Source organism: Thunnus albacares, chromosome 4, assembly GCF_914725855.1.
Source record: "Thunnus albacares chromosome 4, fThuAlb1.1, whole genome shotgun sequence".
Lineage (NCBI taxonomy): Eukaryota > Metazoa > Chordata > Actinopteri > Scombriformes > Scombridae > Thunnus > Thunnus albacares.
Genome location: NC_058109.1, coordinates 2,329,139 through 2,347,014, shown reverse-complemented (window position 1 = coordinate 2,347,014; position 17,876 = coordinate 2,329,139). Strand labels below are relative to the sequence as shown.

Below are 17,876 nucleotides of genomic sequence, written 5' to 3'. Positions count from 1 at the left end.
CTTCTAGAGCAGGGTCGTGCTGAGGTAAATATCAGTCAGAATTAAAAGCAATATACTGGATGAAGTTTTCAGCAAGTTGTTTAATACCTTTTATGTTGAGGCGCAGGCCATCTGATTTGTAAAGGTCATGTCTGGTCCTAAAACAGTCAAAGTGGCTAATAAAGCCGTGCCCAGTTGCAGTGCAGCCATTCATGGGGACTATAAAGACAGCGGAAACAGCTCAGGGCTTTTTGAAGGAGTGGGAATAGGACCAGAAAATATGCAGGTTCTACCCAGGCTCTGGAGTGTCATTGCAAGAGATGTTTTGCCTTTCAGGTAATTTGTTTTCTAAATATTTCTTTTGTGTGTTTTATGTAGTTTAGTGCTTTCTACTGTTCAGTCAGATTGCATCACTTCCTGTGTAGACCAGAAGTAGGAAGTTGGTGAACGATGGTCTGGTTGAAGGCCAAAAGTTTGTAGCTGGAGTTCAGTGTCAATCTGGTGTCATCTGGTCGTTCTTGCCAACAGAAGCATTGCTTGTAAGTTGCTCATATGTATACTCAACAATTTCCTTCAGATATTGACAAGTATTTTTGCTAATATTAGAAGTGTAAGGTTTATTTTGACACCTAACTGCCAACCATTCGGCCTAGTTGTGAGTGATACCTGTTCACATGTAACTGTTGTATTGTGCACATCTTTGGAGTAAATGCATATGGTTGTTAAGGTGATTAGGCAGTATTGTGGGGATGTTTGTACTGATGTTTGCATATTTTGATTGGGTGTTTATGCTAAGTGGACCACAGGGTGTTGGCCTAATCACTCTGCCTTTGCCTGCCTTACCATTTGAATGTCGGTCATATTGGTGTTAGTTTACTATTTCTTAATATCCTTTGTTACTTATTTTGTTCATATTTAGTAGTGATTGGTGGTGACTGGAAACAGGGTTATTTATCTGTGATTTATTAATATTTGTGATTGCAAGAGACTCTAGTTGATCGCAGAGTTTGACTGATTGTTTATTCATGATGTCATTGGTGAACAATTATTGTGTGAGCTGAAGGATGGAGGTCTGTGATCACTGGTGACAGTTCGATAATGTTTGCAACTTTGCTACCAGGAAGACCGAAGGTGATGGCGGCTAAGAGTTCAGCAAATCTGATGATGGACTCACCAATAATAAGGATTTCAGGTTGCCTGTCCCTACAGCCACCATAATAGACTGGTTGTCATTAGCAGCATCAGGGACAATAGAGTTAATTGAAGGAGTTCCACCTGGGTATGAAGGCGGGGAGACGTCACCACAGCAGTGTCTGGTGCTCCGTTGAGCAGGTGGGTCAATAGCTGGAGGCTAGCAGGAGGGCACTCAAAGTGGGAGACAGCAGGAGGGGAAAGGTATTGGCAATGTTTCCCATTGGATACCAGGGCCATCGGGGAACTTCCACATTTACTCCTCGTGTTGGAGCAGACTGGGGCAGGCTGCTCCAGAGCAGTACGTGTAGCTGCTAGCTCAGTTAGCTTTTCAACCACAGCAAAGTAGTTTGACACTGGGACAGGGTCGTCATCCTCGTCTGATGAGAACAGATGAAGACAAACCCTTCTCCCCTACTTCACAACGGACAACCGATACAAAGGATGGACAGCAGATGGGCCAGGAGTGTCGCTTTTGCCAGACTCTCAGAGCTGAGGGGACTGTCCAGTTGAAGCATAACCAACCAAGAGAGGAGCAGGGATTCCCACTGGAGGACATCATCCAGGAGGCTCTCGACACACTGGACAGCTGAGACTCCACTGGGATAAGTGGAGGCATGACGCATGGGCTCTGATTAGGAGGCCCACCGTGATGATCTGATGCACAGATGGAAATCCAAGTAGTTAGTTGCATCTTAACACCAGTATCTGCAGTCCCTATTGGCTAACTTAGCTAGCTCCCATGCTAAAAAAAACCCGGCAGGCTATCCCGACCTGGAAGCATACACATAAAAACAACCAGGATCTAAAAGTGTAACATAAAAATGTGACTTAAAACTGGCCAAGACCTAACTCTGTCAAAGATACACTTACTTATACATAAGTCAAAAAACACAAGTTGTGCATATAGTGTATATTTATTATTCTTCATATGCACAGTTAGCATAATAATCTTACTTTATATCATTTAGTGAACATAACCAACATTTTAGTAATGTATAATTAGTTATCTAACAGACGACTGTAATGATAAGTAACCGCAGACAGTAAGACGGTTGTCACACATTGTTTTCCACCAAGTTGCATCTGCAGATTCGCTAATTGAAACACGACGTCCTCAGCAGCAGTGAGCGTTCCCCAGTTTTCTGTTTTGGTTTTGGAAAATGACAGAATGCACTTTGGTTGCACGTTCAGTGTGCAGCTAACAGGTAAACACTGTGTTAATGAGCACTCTTCCCTCCATCAGCTTAATGAACACTGTAGAAGGGAAAAACAGACATATTCCTTAACAGAGTGATAGTTTATGTCTGATACGTTTATATTTAATTGATTTAACAGGCTGTGTTATGCATTAAATGCACAGACAGAGGGCATTGTGCACCCCTGCTATCCATTCTGTTGCCGTCTCATGAATTAAAGCCATATCTGCTCTTTCCTCCTTCAGACGCTGTCGCTATCAGACTTGTAATTCATTCAGTCTTAATCTTGTATCATGCTAATAATAAGCCATCAAAAACATTTAGCCGGTAAATTGAAAACGGAGAGTATTTCAATAGCAAACAATTAAACGGTGACAGCACATTTTGGCAGCGCTGAGCTTGGGGGAGACATTTGGCATGGCTATTCCATGTTTTAAATACCACTGGGCCCGCAAGCTTCAAGCAGGTTTCAGTGTTGGCAACCGATCCTCAGCCTTACCGAGGAGGCTTTGCAATGAAGTGATCAGCTATTTTGAATTGTAAGCTTCATTTATTTACCTGATGTTCTCATCCAGAGAAGAGGACGGAGCGAGTACTCATTAGGTGCTTCGCTCTCAAGCATTTGTGATGGTTGTTATCAGACAGACTGGACTTCATGCAAGAAGCAACTCGTGAGAACAGATTTGTTCTCAAGAGGCACGTTTGAGTGGTTTAAGAGAATTTGTGGCATTCACTGATTTTCTCGTGTTTTAGTATTTTCTCTGAGGTTCACGAGAGGTTGAACAGACAGTCTGACTTTCTCTGCAGGGTGAAAAACACTCATTTGAACTGAAATTATAACCTGAACAAATGTTGAGTTTAACTCTTAGGAGTCTTGGGCTATTTTGGCCGTTTATGTATCACTTTAAAAAATGTTTAACATGCCAGTGTTTGGTATCTTTTTTTTCAGCACAACATCACCTATATGACCAGACAATTATTTTTTCACTTTGACATACTATATCATCATATTGGACCCAAAAAACACACAAAATACATAAAAATCTGATTTGGAAAATTGTAGTATTTTCACTATAAGAAACACAAACATGTTCAACAAAGCATTTTAAAGGTTGCAAATGTGAACATATAATGGTAACACTGAGATAAAATCAATCTATATACATCTATTCACAACATAAAGCAGATGTAACAACAGGCGTTTTTTTTTACTTTTTAGTTATGTCACTCTTCAAAATAGTTGATGTAAACTATTAGACAGAGAACTATATTACAGGCCTTGCATTCCCAGAGTGTAGTGAGGTTCCCAAATAGTGCAAATATAATATGTAAAGGTAACACTGAGATAAAAATCAAACTATAGAGAACTAAGCAGAGGTAGCCATAGGCGTTTTTTTTGTTTTTCAGCTGTGCCACTCTTCAAAACAGTTGTGGGTGTCCTGCCTTGACACCTTCTCTGGTTACTATTGCTATTATTATTATTATGATATCATATCTCTATTATTATTATCACTGTTATTGTTATCATTGTTGTTATAATGCTTCTCTGTGTCTCTCTCCCCACTCCCCCCTCTCTCAAACGGTTGGGTTGAGAGAAAAAGCTTAACCCCATGACCACCTCTCATATTAGTCATGGATCGCTTTGCTTTAGAAAGATGTTAGAAGTTTAGAAGTTTTTTTAGCATCTAACTTCACGACAAAGTGTTCCCTCTTTATATCTGTCACAGTGCAGCTGCTGCTCTGATGGATTCATATTTTCTAATTGTTTCAGCTCCTCTAATACGACGACTGACACTGATAAATGTGTCTGCTGGTTTCTGACGGCAGCAACTTCAGGTTTTTCTTTTTTCTTTTTTTTTACAGCTGGGAAAAATGCATTTTAGTAAACTGGAAATGGGATCTCCCTCCCACACAAAGACACTAGATCAATGAATTAACATCCTGACGATCCTCTATAATGACCCACACAGTTTAGGAAGATGTGAGGAGCTTTCATAGATGCCTTACTTTGACTACAAATGTGGTGGCTGATACTTAATTGCTGTTTTATTTTCATTTGGACCTAATTTCCAAAGAACTAAATCACATCCAGGGCTTTGGTGGGGGGATGCTTTTCTTTTTGTGCTGCCATTGTTCTTTCAAAGGAATGTTCATTGTATGATTTTATTGAGCTTTATTGTTTTCATGTGTTGTTGTCACCCTTTATTTTCTTTTGTTGTTTTCATTTGGTTTTAATTATTATTGGTGAAAATGTTAACACATACATTTGCCTACATTTCCGTCCATAAAACATATCTATAAACAATAATTCCTTCTCCTCTTTGGGAAATGAAACTCGCTCAGAAACACAGAGTGGAACATGTCGCCTTATATGGAGATTTTTGGGACGTCAATGATGCTAATGATGAAATCTTATGATTACACACCTGGTGGTAATCATCAGGGTGAAATGGGCGATTTATGACAAGTTTGGAACACAGATCTCACAGAACAACAGAGAGAAGAGTACAAAAATGTTCTTGCATGAGGCCCAGTGTTGTTGCTGCAGGGATACAACAATGTCTCCATCCACTATGCTCATCCTGTTACCATGCAATGCATTATGGTTATAAAGTGCATGGTAATCTACTGGTCCATGCAGTGACGAGGTTACTTTTAAATGCCAGATGCATTTTGTTAAATTGGTGGATTGGATCTAAAAAATAACAGTGAACCTTCATATTATCAGAGTCTACAGAGCTATAAAACCTGCAGGCTGGCAAAAATACAAATATTTAAAAAGATTTAGCATGTTTAAATAAATTCCTCTGCAGACCTGGTTTCTAACATCATTTGGAAAGAATTTGCCCTTAGATTATATGTGACAATTAGATTGTTGTTTAATTGATTAGGGTTGTTTATTAATGAGAACCAGCTGTCATACCTGATACACAGTGAACAGTGTTTGTGCTGTTGCTGTTGGCTGGAAGACGGCTGTGACCTCTGCAGTTTGTTGCACAGTGTGATTTCAGTGTGATTCATTCTCATAGTCCTCAGTCACAGACCCAGTCTGTCTGTCTCTCCGTTTGGAAGAATTAGCCCCTGCTAACAGCTCTGCAAACAGAGCCAGAGCTAGTAAGGTCACTGATATTATTAGCAACTCGCTGACATTTTGTTGCCATGACAAGAAGCAGCAACAGCTGAATCAACCAAAGAACAAGTTAGCCAAATAGCCAACAACAGAGGACAGTGAAACACCATTATCATCATCATCATCACTGAGGCCCAGTCATGGATACAAATAAGAAAAAAGCCAATTAAATGGAAAATCTGCATATAATAAGGAACATGCTTGTGAACAAAGCTGTAACTGCTTAAATATCATGCAAGACTATTGTTTTTTTCCCTGCATGCATTGTGCATGAGCAATATATTAATGATGTGCTTCAATAATTTCATTTTTTACAAGCAACCTTTTGAGGATTCCCTTAACTAAAGCACAATCCAGCTGCTGCGGTGTGAATATTGAAATAGAACAACACAGATTAAGAGCTGAACTCCTTTAACACTGTTGGATAGTTTTTTAAAAAAAGCACCAAAGTCAGAACCAGAAATGTCGTCTTTTTTATTCTAAATTCTTCCTGCTTGTCAAAACCTGGTGCCTACATTACCCACAATGCAACTCCACCATGTCCAGTTGGGTTGGAGATCTGCATCTGCATCAGCTCAAACCAACGCAAGTGACTCAAGTGACATCACTTTTCACTGTGCAGTAGTTCTCACTATGACCTGATGACAGATGTGATGTGATAAATCTCCTTTGTTTAAAGCTGCTCTAGTCAATATTTTTACCAGTAAATGAGACATTTTTTCAACTTCTTCTCATTCTTCTTTCTTCTTATTTAAATTTTGTTTACAAAGTGTTTTATGTTGAAGCTGATGAAAAATACATTAGTCTAACTGATATTAGGTGTTGCATGCATCTTAAGGAATGTACCATGTTCACCATGTTCATGTGTCATTAAGACAAACTGGAACATCATCTAGTGTGGGGCCCTCAGGTGTGAGTTCAGTAGCTTGATAGGAACAAGATGTCTGACATGTTGACATGTCCGTATCATAACTCATCATACAAGGAGAAGTCCACTGATAATGGAAAACACATGTTGAAGAAGTGGTGAGGTATAAAAGATCTCAGCTCAAGTTGGCTTGTTGTTCATTGTATTTGCATGTGAAAGAACCTCGGCGGGAAATAAAGCCGTATTCAACTTATGCTTCTTTCACTCTATTCGGATAATCAGAAATACATAGTTACACTAACAACAAGGGTTTTTTCCCTTCTCCATGCACCTTGGAAGTACCTGGACTACCTTTACTCTGATAATAACAGTGAATATGACTGACAGAGAGGTCCTTCATAGTCACAGAGAATTATCACTCACCTTTGCAGAATTTTCTTGCACCTTTTAAGCTTATTGTTTTGGTTTTTACGACTTACAGCTTTACTGTTTTGTTTCACTCACTCATGTCGTTTTCCAGCCCGCCCTCACAAGAAAAACAACAGTATAGGTATAAAATGCATGCCGGCAAAAACAACCTATAGTTACGTTTATGCCGCCTAGCAGCTGTAGTAATGATGACTCAGGGAAGTGACGCAGTTCAGATGACATCAAGGTGACTTGATAACTTTATTCTGCCTCATTAGAGGAGGCGAGTTGGGTGTATTGCCAGATAGGAGAGCACTGTTCACTAGCAGCATATTACGCTCCTATGGGTCGTTGTGGAGTGCAGGTACAGTCATCCTGTGTGGTCTGGTCCCCATCCGTCCTATAAAGGGCGCTGAAAACCCTCATATATGTAGTTTTATGGCGAGGAAATAAACCTATTCTGTTGTTTTAGGTCGCAGCAGGCAGCTGTTTACAGAGAAAAAGTCACTGTACACTACCTGCTCAGCACCAAACGGCTAACAGACAGTTAGCTGTAGACTAGCCGGTGAACATAGTGGAGCATTTAGCAGCTAAAGAGCCAGATATTTCCCTCAGGAGTTGGTAGAGAGTAAAAACAGAGAGTGAATATTGGACAGAAACACGACTCCACATGAATGATAATGTTGCTCCGTAACCGCTGGATGTGGAAATAAACAACTGTTTGCTAACAAGTTCAACATATCAACTGAAAAGATGATGATATGTCAGAGTTGTGTTAACAGTTTATTTCACTGCCCCCAAGTGGCCAAAAAAACAATTTTCACTCAAGCATTTGCATTTTAATGATCGGCTGCTCAACTTGATTGTTGAATGTTTTGTATCTGCAGGATTTATTCATGTTTTATGTTCATGTGCTGAATATTTTTCTTCTGAGCACCATAAAATAAAACAAATCACATTTTCCCTTTTCAGCGTTCAGGAGTTAAAAAGACGATGTAGTGACGAGCCTACAGGCAACGTCTAAATATATATAATATATACTTATATTTGTGAGTCTGCACTGCCAAGTGATGCATGGGAGATGATTATTTTGGATTTAATTAGTCTTTTAAAGTACAGTGGGACTAGATTATTTTTGAATTGTTTGACTTATCTACACAGTTGTGAAACACTTTATTTGACCGTCGACTCTCTAGACGACAAGTTGCTGAATTATTTAACAAGTTTTTTAAAGATTTCACACTTTTATGTCAGGCGTTCTGTGTGGATGTGCTTGTTGACTTCTGTACTTTCTGTTTTTATTCTGAATGTCACAAACCAGCAGGTGTTGGCTGTTTACCTCCCGCTCTGTCTGTCACAGACATATAAAAACGTTCAACTCCCGCTCCAATAATCCCCCCCCTTCCCCCCCTTTTTTTTTTGTTTTGTTCTGAGTACCTAAAAGATAAACTAAACTCCGTCTGCATCTCTGTCTCACCCTCCTTCCCTCCGTGTCTCTCCACCGCTTTCTTTTTTTCACAGCTCATCAAACCCAATCACTCTGGTGGCTTCCAGTTTTGTTAAAGAATTACAGAGTTGTGGGGCTGTAAAAACCCTCTCGCCCAGATGTTCAGTTCACATGACTAGAGAAAGACAGTGGTGCTAGCGGGGGTGACTGGGAGGGCAGCGCAGACTGGTACCAACTAATTAAAGAAACTCCAAGAGTCCACTGGTTTTTTTTATGGGTTTTTTTTTTTTTTTTGGTTCCTGGCTGGCTGAGGCAAAGCCATGTGACCCGTAAAGAGAATGAGACAAGTGACCCGCGAAAGACCACAGGAAATAGAGTTTGTGAGGATGGAGAAAAGAATGAGGGGAGAGGAGATAGACGGAGATGACAGAAACAGAGGTAGAGAGAGAGAGAGAGAGAGAAGAGGCGCGAAAGGTGAGCGGGTGTGAGACAGAGACTGGGGGGGAAATTGAAGGAGGGAAAGAGTGAGAGTGAGAGAGAGAGAAAGGCAGGGAATTAGCAGGACACAATAGTAATAATGTCAGGTCACGCCCCTGTGGGTGGAGATTTGTAGAGAGGGGATGAGAAAATGCAGTGAAACAAGTAATGAGTTTGGTCCCGGGGGGCTTTATTACACTGGTGGCATGTGGTCAGTGCTACACTTTGTTTAATGCAACAGTTGGACAGCAGGACACCGGCTGGAAACTGTTCAAAGAAAAAGGACATAGGAATAAAGAAAGGAGGAAAAACAGCCCACGTTTTCTGATGAATACTATAGTTTGACATTGAAAAATAATAAATAATATATAACCTAATATATAGCCGGTGCATGCGTCTGCCCAGAGAGAGATACTGATGTCAACATTGGCGTCCTTTAACCCAAACTATCTATCCCTAAACATAACCAAGTCATGTTTGTGCCTAAACCTGCCAAACCAAAGGGACATATCTTATAAATAACAAACGTAGTATAATATTTGTATCTTTAGCATTAGCATTAATAAATAATACAATAATACATTTTATTTGGAGGCGCCTTTCAAGTCACCCAAGGTCAACTTACAAGAAACAAAAGCATAAAAGAATAAAAAAAAACCATCAATTAAAACAAAACATCAGCATAAAAACAGGCGTCCAGTTATAGAGAGTATTCCAGTTTGAACAGGTGAGATTTGAATGAGTTGATGGAGTCTGACTGTCTATTTATTGAAGATTAGAAGTAAAAATATTGTTGCTGCAGAAGCTTCTTCTTGTGTTTTTTGGCTCAACACAGCGGCATGAATAGACTCTCTAGTAGACTCCAAACCTTTTAGGATTTAAAAAAAAGATAAATAAGAATGTTTTTATTGTATAATATTGAATGATGTTTTACTCTTTTATTGTACTGATAATGTTTTATCTTGTGTTTGTGCTCAGAGACGACAGATGGAAATCAGCCCCTTTTTCATGAAATTCAGAACAGAAATTACATCAACATCCACTAAAAACAAACACACACATTTTATTCATTTATTACATGATTTGTTTCCATTTATTGAATAACCTTAATTTGCACATGTTTGTTATTACCTTTGGATGTCTGGTAATGTGTAATGACTGATGTGATTATTTTTTCCTGCGCAAAATTTGTCTCTAATTTGTGAAGGAAATTTCCCTCAGAATGCTGATGATGAAGTCCCCTGATAAAACAACCCTCCCTCCTCCTCCTCCTCCTCCTCCTCCTCCTCTTCCTCCCTCCTCCGGGGAATCAAACTCTAATTTCAGATGTAGTTCGTTTTTTTTTTGGCCGTGTAATTAATTTATTTTCCTCTAAATGAACTTCATCTGCCATGAGGAGCATCTGCAGTAGAATCTGTTCAGGCTGATTCTGAATGAATATTTTACTGTAAACTGTTGAATTTAGTGCAATTTATGCAACTGACGAATTGTGAAATATTTACCTTGCATCAATTTATGAAGAAGCAGAGGGATGACCCCCGTGTTGTGTTAACGCTCCTCTAACCCACATGACTCTGGAGCGTGTTAGTGCACTAAAAGCACTTTAATGGTCTGCAGAAATGCTCGTATTTTTGAGGCTGAATTATAATAAAACGCCACTTCTCTGCTCTGATTTGACATTACTTGCCCCCCCCACCCCCACCCCCACCCCGCCCCACCCCCTCTTCTGGCCTAACACTTAGCCTCCAGCCATGCATCAGCATTCAGAATGAGGCGCATTAAAGGAAACCGTTTGCTCATCACAGCTAAGTGCTTGAGAACACGCTGGGTCAGTTTTATTTTACTGAACTTATGCTTTGTCCATCTGACAAATGCAAGCAGGCGAGTACATGCATAAAGTCGCATAGACGGTTACTCACACATACACGTCCTTTTTTTTTTTTTATTACACTTGTGAGAGACTTAATTTCCTTTCCTCAACTTTAACTTTAAAACCTAACCAATAAATCCTATAAAGCCCCATAAAACTAAAACTTATGTCCATCTGAAAAGGCCCAGACAAGGAGGAATGATTTTCTTGGTTCTCTATTATTGTTGGAACATTTGGACCCTAAAATAAAATAAAATATTGCCTTTTCACTCCCCCCCCCCCCCCTTCCCCTTATCTCCATCTTTCTTCCTCCCTTGCTCTCCACCTTCCCTCTCGACACAGATAAAACACATTTTTTTGCAAATGAAGAAATATCCTGCTGCTTCTGTTTGCATTTTTTTTTAAAATATTAACGACCTTTCAGATCACATATCTTGAATCTCAGCAGCTGTAACAATATCACTCCCCCCCCCGACAAACGAGAAGACACATTAGAGGTTCACATTCTTCGCTCTGAAAGCCAAATATGACCAGTGAATATCAGCAGAGATATCTGTTGCCAAATGTTGGTGATTGAAATGAGCAGCTAACAGCAAACCTGCTGTGGAAATGTCTGAACGACAGCAGCAGCAGGACGAGATGCTGTTGATGTTTGAAGGCTCTCCAGCTGTAGATTTTCTGGCTAATAGTCCCAACGAGAGGCCTTCACAGGTCTAGTCTGGTCTTGTAGGGTCTATGAATCACTGCCTACTAGGGGTGTGCCTATTCGGCAAAGCACAAATAGTGGGTTTCTTTTACAAATATTTGTTTCATACAAATATTTTAAAAATTATTTGTTTTCAGGAAGAAAAATAAACCATGTTAAATACCAGCGTGCAGGTCGGTTACATCACTATCTCAGTGTCTCTCCTCTGCTCCGCTGTGACGTCTATCAGCAGGTCTCAGTGAGGGGAGTCACATCCACCTGCTACATGACGCACATTTCCTAATTTGGACATCAGTCCCAGAGTTGGGAGTGTTCCCCAGAGATAAAGCTGAACTACTGACACACGCTTCACGAACACTTATTGTAACACTTTAATTTTTCTAAAATTAAAAGCGTAATAAAAACAAAAACAGGATTTTTAAACCTCTGTCCATTTTTATTCGAATACAAATACAAATAATTTTGCTGCCTCAACAAATACAGATACAAATACAAATACTGGGCTCTCTGCACATCCCTACTGCCTACGCACATAACTACAGTCATTGTGTATTGCGCTGTGAGCGCTTCCAAATCGCAGGTGACCTACGTTCAACCATATACCTGAACGCCTCCTAGTGTAGTCACTTGTGCCGCTAACGCTAAGCTTTCTGTCTAGACTCGGGGTAAGAGCGTCCATTCTTGATTAAAAGCTCTGTTTTCACTATTTTTTAAAACACTTTTCTCTGGTGTCTCCCTGACATGCGGGAGTCAGTCTGCAGAGCCCTGAAGCTACGAACCTGCCCTGATTAAAAGTATCGCATGTCCAAATTACCTCAAACTCAACACTGCAGCTCCATAAACACACCGAGTCTGGAGTTGATTGGATGAACGGTTCAAGAGATACATGAAGGACATACAGACAGATTCCTTCCTTTCGTAGATTGATGACTTTACATTTGTTTGTAGGACATTATTATGATATTGCAGCTTGTTAATTGATAGATCATGATGCTGCTGCTGTGTTACAGGTCTCTCTGTTTGGGTTGACTACATTTTGGATCAGGTCTCTCCTTTATGAAAATGTATTTATGCGTCAGGTTTGGGAGCTTTTCCAGTTCTGTTTTGGATTGAATCCACCCTTTCAGACCCATGAAGACCTTCAGCTGCAACAGTAATGTAACTTGACCTCACATTTTGGTAATTAGTCAGACTGTAAATAGCTTCAGACAGCATCAGATACTCAGCAGCCAGTAAAAGAGTTTTCAGCAAAGCGTGAATAGAATAGACGAACTGTTAACAGCCTCAATGTCAGTTTTGTTCTCCGACGTGATGACAGGCAGTCAGTGTTTCCAAAGATTTAACAAAGTTAGAAACTCCTTTCATCCATTCTTTCTGCAACAAATTCTGTTATGTTCATCCTCGTTTATCCATTCAGATCACAGCAAAAAACCACAACTGCTGCAAGTCTCTTTGACTACATGTTCATTTTGGTAGTAAAATATTGTGGAAAACATACTGCAGATTTACCTAAACACTGCATTATGTATTCTATGTCTTTAGATGCAGGTAGGTGTGATTATATGTGTGAGTCAAATAGATTCGATATCAGTAAATATCAGTTGTTAAGAAGATGTGCTGCTCGTGCCTTTATTTGTCATTTACAAGAAAAATTACATATTGTTCTTGAAATTGCAAAACAACAGAGGAGCAAACTGCTATATGGCATTTACACATATGGGAAGTAATTTCATATTCAACATAGCAGTTTCCTCCAAACTGCAATCAAACCTCTGCAGCCACCACACCTAATCACTGCACTCCTAACACACACACACACACACACACACACACACACACACACCGAGCTGATAATAACATAAGCTGCCAAAGCTATTTGTCAAACTGATTTTTGCACATTTGTCATTTATGCATCTCTGCCAATTTATCACTCCGGCTGTACTTCACACTTCAGCCGTTCCTCGCTACGCCAAGGTTGTTACACTGGAACAATTATTCATCTGTGAATACTTGTAGCAGTTTATGTTCGGTCTGTATCTGTCCTACACAGAGGTCCGTGTCAGTCGCCAGAAAACGCCCCGATAGTTACGTCGAGCATCAGCTGCCGTCTAGCAGCCGTAGTAGTTATAATAAAACTGTCACAAACCGCGAGTCGGGACGGTCTTTTAAAAAGCATCACTGATCGTCCCCCTGTGGTTATTATTGTAGCCATGACGACGAAGGTGGACTAACTTTAAGGAAGCAGAAACTTTAACCCACTACATGTTTCTCTAACCTTAACAAAATGATCATTTTAACCCAAACCATCATCTTTAAACCTAACTAGACCTGAACCACAGCGCCGTCACATCATAAAACATCTTTTTTTTTTTTTTTTAAAAGACATGGTCACATGATCAAACCACATATTTGGTCGTTTAATGTGGAGGACATGTTCATATACATATACAGTACCAGTCAAACGTTGGAACAGTGTGTCCAGACTTTTGACTGGTTCTGTATATGTATATTTCCCTTATAAATACAATTTAGTTTCTTTTTTATTTCTTCCTGCTACTTTTTAATACATTGTTCTATTCTATCGCTTATTTTACAGCTATACTCTATTCCAATTTTAAAATATTTTACCTCTTTATAAAGTACATTGTAGGGATGTGCAGAGATCCCAGTATTTGTATTTGTATCTGTATTTGTTGAGGCAGCAAAATTATTTGTATTCGAATAAAAGTGGAAAGAGGCTTAAAAATCCTGTTTTTGTTTTTTATTACACTTTTAATTTTAGAAAATTAAAGTGTTACAATAAGTGTTCATGAAGCGTGTGTCAGTAGTTCATCTTTATCTCTGGGGAACACTCCCAACTCCGGGAGTGATGTCCAAATTAGGAAAAGTGCGTCATGTAGCAGGTGGATGTGACTCCCCTCACTGAGACCTGCTGATAGACGTCACAGCGGAGCAGAGGAGAGACACTGAGACATTTAACATGTTTTTTTTTCTTCCTGAAAACAAATAATTTCTAAAATATTTGTATGAAACAAATATTTGGATAAAACCCACTATTTGTGCTTTGCCGAATAATGTATTTGTATTCTGGCTCACCTCTAGTACATTGCCTATAAGTGTAGTGTGGAGGCGGCTACAATTGTACAATCTCATATTGTATAATGACAAGAAAGCTGAACCTTTATTCAAATAATTAGTCAGGTAATAAATACTGTAAGATCTGGTTGTAAATGTGCATCTCAAACATGTAGCATAGAAGCATGTGAACAGAAGAAGAGAGTTTTAGAGTTTGTGTGTGTGTGTGTGTGTGTGTGTGTGTGTGTGTTTCTGGATGCATCTGTGTGTGAAGGTAGGGGTGTGTGTGTATGTGTGTCTCTCTGTGCAGAACAGTGGAACAGAAGAGCTGCCATCTGGTAAAGCCCTCCACCTGCTCACACTTTGGTGGTCCTCTATTGTGTTTGTGTGTGTCTGGCTGTGTGTGTGTGTGTGTATGTGTATGTGTGTTTGAGGTAGGTAGTGTCTTGGTGGTCCCTTAAATCCGTGGATCTGCCTTGGTCTGATTGAGCGGAGGCATGTGTGTGTGTGTGTGTGTGCAATAGCTTGTTCTGTAACTGGGAGACAGTTCCATTACTGCCTGAACCTCCAGTCCCCAACACACAACTGCAGTGAAGCCGCTAAATGACAATCTGAGGTGGGAGGATGCAACAAGTCGGCCTCGACAATCAAAGGGAATTGATTCATCTCCACATGATTTTTGCACTGAGCTTCATACTAAAGTCTCTGCAGACCTTAAAGTCTTAAAAAGCATCAAGGAAAAGCATTTAAATGATTTAAAAAGTCTTTAAATTTCACATCCAAAGTTATGGTATAAATATTTTCTCTTTCCTGCTGTAGACGGTAATATTTGTTGTAATTTTTTTGTTTTTGTATGCGTGTGCGGTCTGTCAGGAGATGTTCAACATCTATAAACTACAGTGAGACCGGTGTGACGGTGGATCGTGCTGCAGGAAGCTGTTTAATCCTTTTTTTTGTGGCGTTTCAGTCAGAAGCATCAAGTCTCTACTGCAGGAAGCTCATCCACTCACAAGACTGTCAAAAAAGCAAAAACTTAGATCAACCTCATTATTTTGTAATTAGTTAATCCATCCATCAGTTTTCTGGCACTTATCTGGCTTCAGATCATGTTTATTAATTAATTACATTATTACTTATAAATTATACATATAACTGTGCACTCACACCCAAAGATTCATAAACGACAAAAGCAGCCGGCGATGAAGAGCTTCAGATGCCTTGACAGCAGCGAGCAGCAGCGTGATGCCGTTGCCGAGAGCGACGAGTTGAAGTTTAGCAGAGTTTAACTTTATGTTAATTAGCAGCGATGTCGCTGAAGCAGCAACTGATTGCAGATCAGGATTTGATTTTCTTCCTGCAGCAGCCGCTGTGCTAAAGGTCGTAGCAAACGCTTCTACTGTATTAATAATCAGCTGTTTCTACAGATATTGTTCGAGACGTATTCTATATTCCATCGGCTAAAAAACGTTTTATTTATTACTGACAGAAATATAGACTAATTCTGTATTTTATCATCCTTGTAAAGTTCACGCCTGTCGAATAGCTCTACTACAACCAAACGTGACGTCTGCAGCGCTGCTTGAATGCTCCGCCCCCTGCTGGTGACGGCTAGAGGCATGAATCTCTCAGTTTCCAGTCGCGGATTTTTAACATGCTGATCCTCGCTGCCCTTCACTGGTTGCCTGAGTTTTAAAATTGATTTTAAGATTTTACTCGTTTTTCAAGCCTTGCATGTTCAGACTCCCGCCTACATCTGTGACCTACTCACTACTGATAAACCTGATCACTGCTAGAGACCCTCTAGGACCTTATCAATGGTTCCTAAATCTGTCCTCATCACTGAGGATGAACGGGTCTTTGCTGTCCAGGTCTCAGGATCGTCTCTTCAATCTCGTCTTAAAACTAATTTCTTTCTATCTTATGTCTTTTTCTCAACTGATGGTAATTTGTGTAACTATTCTGGATTATTTGATGTTTTTGATTTTTGTGTTTTGGGTTTTATTTACTTTGTTTTTACTGTAAATCACTTTGTAACTTTGTTTTGAAGGTGCTATATAAATAAAATCATTATATCATTATTATTATTATTAGGAATTATACATACATAATACACAGCTAGGACGTACTGACAAATATATGACATAAATATTGATGAATTCATGCACTTAATAAACAATTATCATTCTGTGACTGGTATAAACTTAAAGAAGTGCTTTACATAACAGAACAATAGAACTAAAAATGAAATAAAGTAAAAATAAAAACAAGACTAAAAGAGGCGTAGAAGAGTAAAATACATGAAATTAGATATAAAGTAAAGGATCAATAAAAATGCAGTATAAAGGATAAATATTATAAAGTGCAGCTTTAAAACTGAATCAAAAGTCAAACATGTGATTTGCATTTAAAAGTAGTCAGTATTCATCATCAGGTTGTTTGTTCTAGTTGTGAACAGCAGAGACGTTAGAAGCAGCTTCACCGTGTTTAACGCCAACTTTAACAGAATCCTTGCACACTCTCGTGCACACTAACAGTCACATGACTGCAGCTACAGACTGGACACAACTCCATGTTGATGATCTTGTTGGTTTTGTCCTGGAAACTGTTGGTTTCTGTTCTTCAGCTACTGGGGACCAGTAAATAAAGCCGCTGTAGTTAACTCTGTAGGGTTTTTATTTTAAACAGCATCAAGGACAGAACAGCCGTTCATCACCGGCTGTGGACGGCGTGAACCGGTGTCACATAGAGGATGGTGCAGGAGCAGGAACGGTGACCATGACGAATGTTTGACCAGTCAGAGGTGGACTCACAGCTGGACCGAGTGTTCAGAACTCAGCTGATTGATGATGCTTCATCATTTCATCATTTGCATAGTTGATAAACTTTTTTTTTTATCCTTTTTGTAGCTATGGAAGTTTCTTTAGTAAAGCAACACAGATTCACACCTGGAAGCTGAACAGTTGGAGTTTAGAGCTTCTTCTCCCAGATTTATCCCGACAGGCTGGGAATCAAACCTGCAGCCTTCAGGTCTGTTGGATCTATGCTGAAGAAGAGAAAATACACTGATTATTGTTATCTGAAAATTAGGCGAGTTCCACACCTCTAATAACTCTCTTATATCACTAACAGACACTTTGCACGTTGGTCAGTGCAGCAGTTTGCTTGTTTGTTTGTTTGTTAAGATCCCCAAAGATCCCATTGAACACTTTCACACCAACAGATACTTATTAATAATCAAGGTTTATTCTTAGAAAATTCTTTTTTAGTGTTTTTTTTATTATTCTCAGTATATATAACTGTACATTGAGCTGATGTCTTGTTAAATACTTGTGTGTATCTGGACTACAGGATATTATTTGTTAATAAAAACATGAATGGAGTCTTTATTGTCATGACTAATGAAAACCATCATTTGTCTATTTGTTACTTCAAACCATCAGAGACATTTGTGCATTTTAGTGACATTTGAGAAGAAGAAGAAAGAAGAATGAGCTACACATGCCGCCGTATTCTGGACCCGTTGCAG

The 17,876-nt window shown here is 39.4% G+C and overlaps 1 long non-coding RNA gene across 1 annotated transcript; it reads left to right on the top strand.

Moving 5' to 3' along the window:
• The first annotated feature begins 345 nt into the window (after positions 1–345).
• LOC122981009 lies at positions 346–17,613 on the top strand. The gene is made up of 2 exons (XR_006403142.1): positions 346–518; positions 17,036–17,613. It is a non-coding gene; the product is annotated as an uncharacterized LOC122981009 (long non-coding RNA).
• Positions 17,614–17,876: the final 263 nt, after the last annotated feature.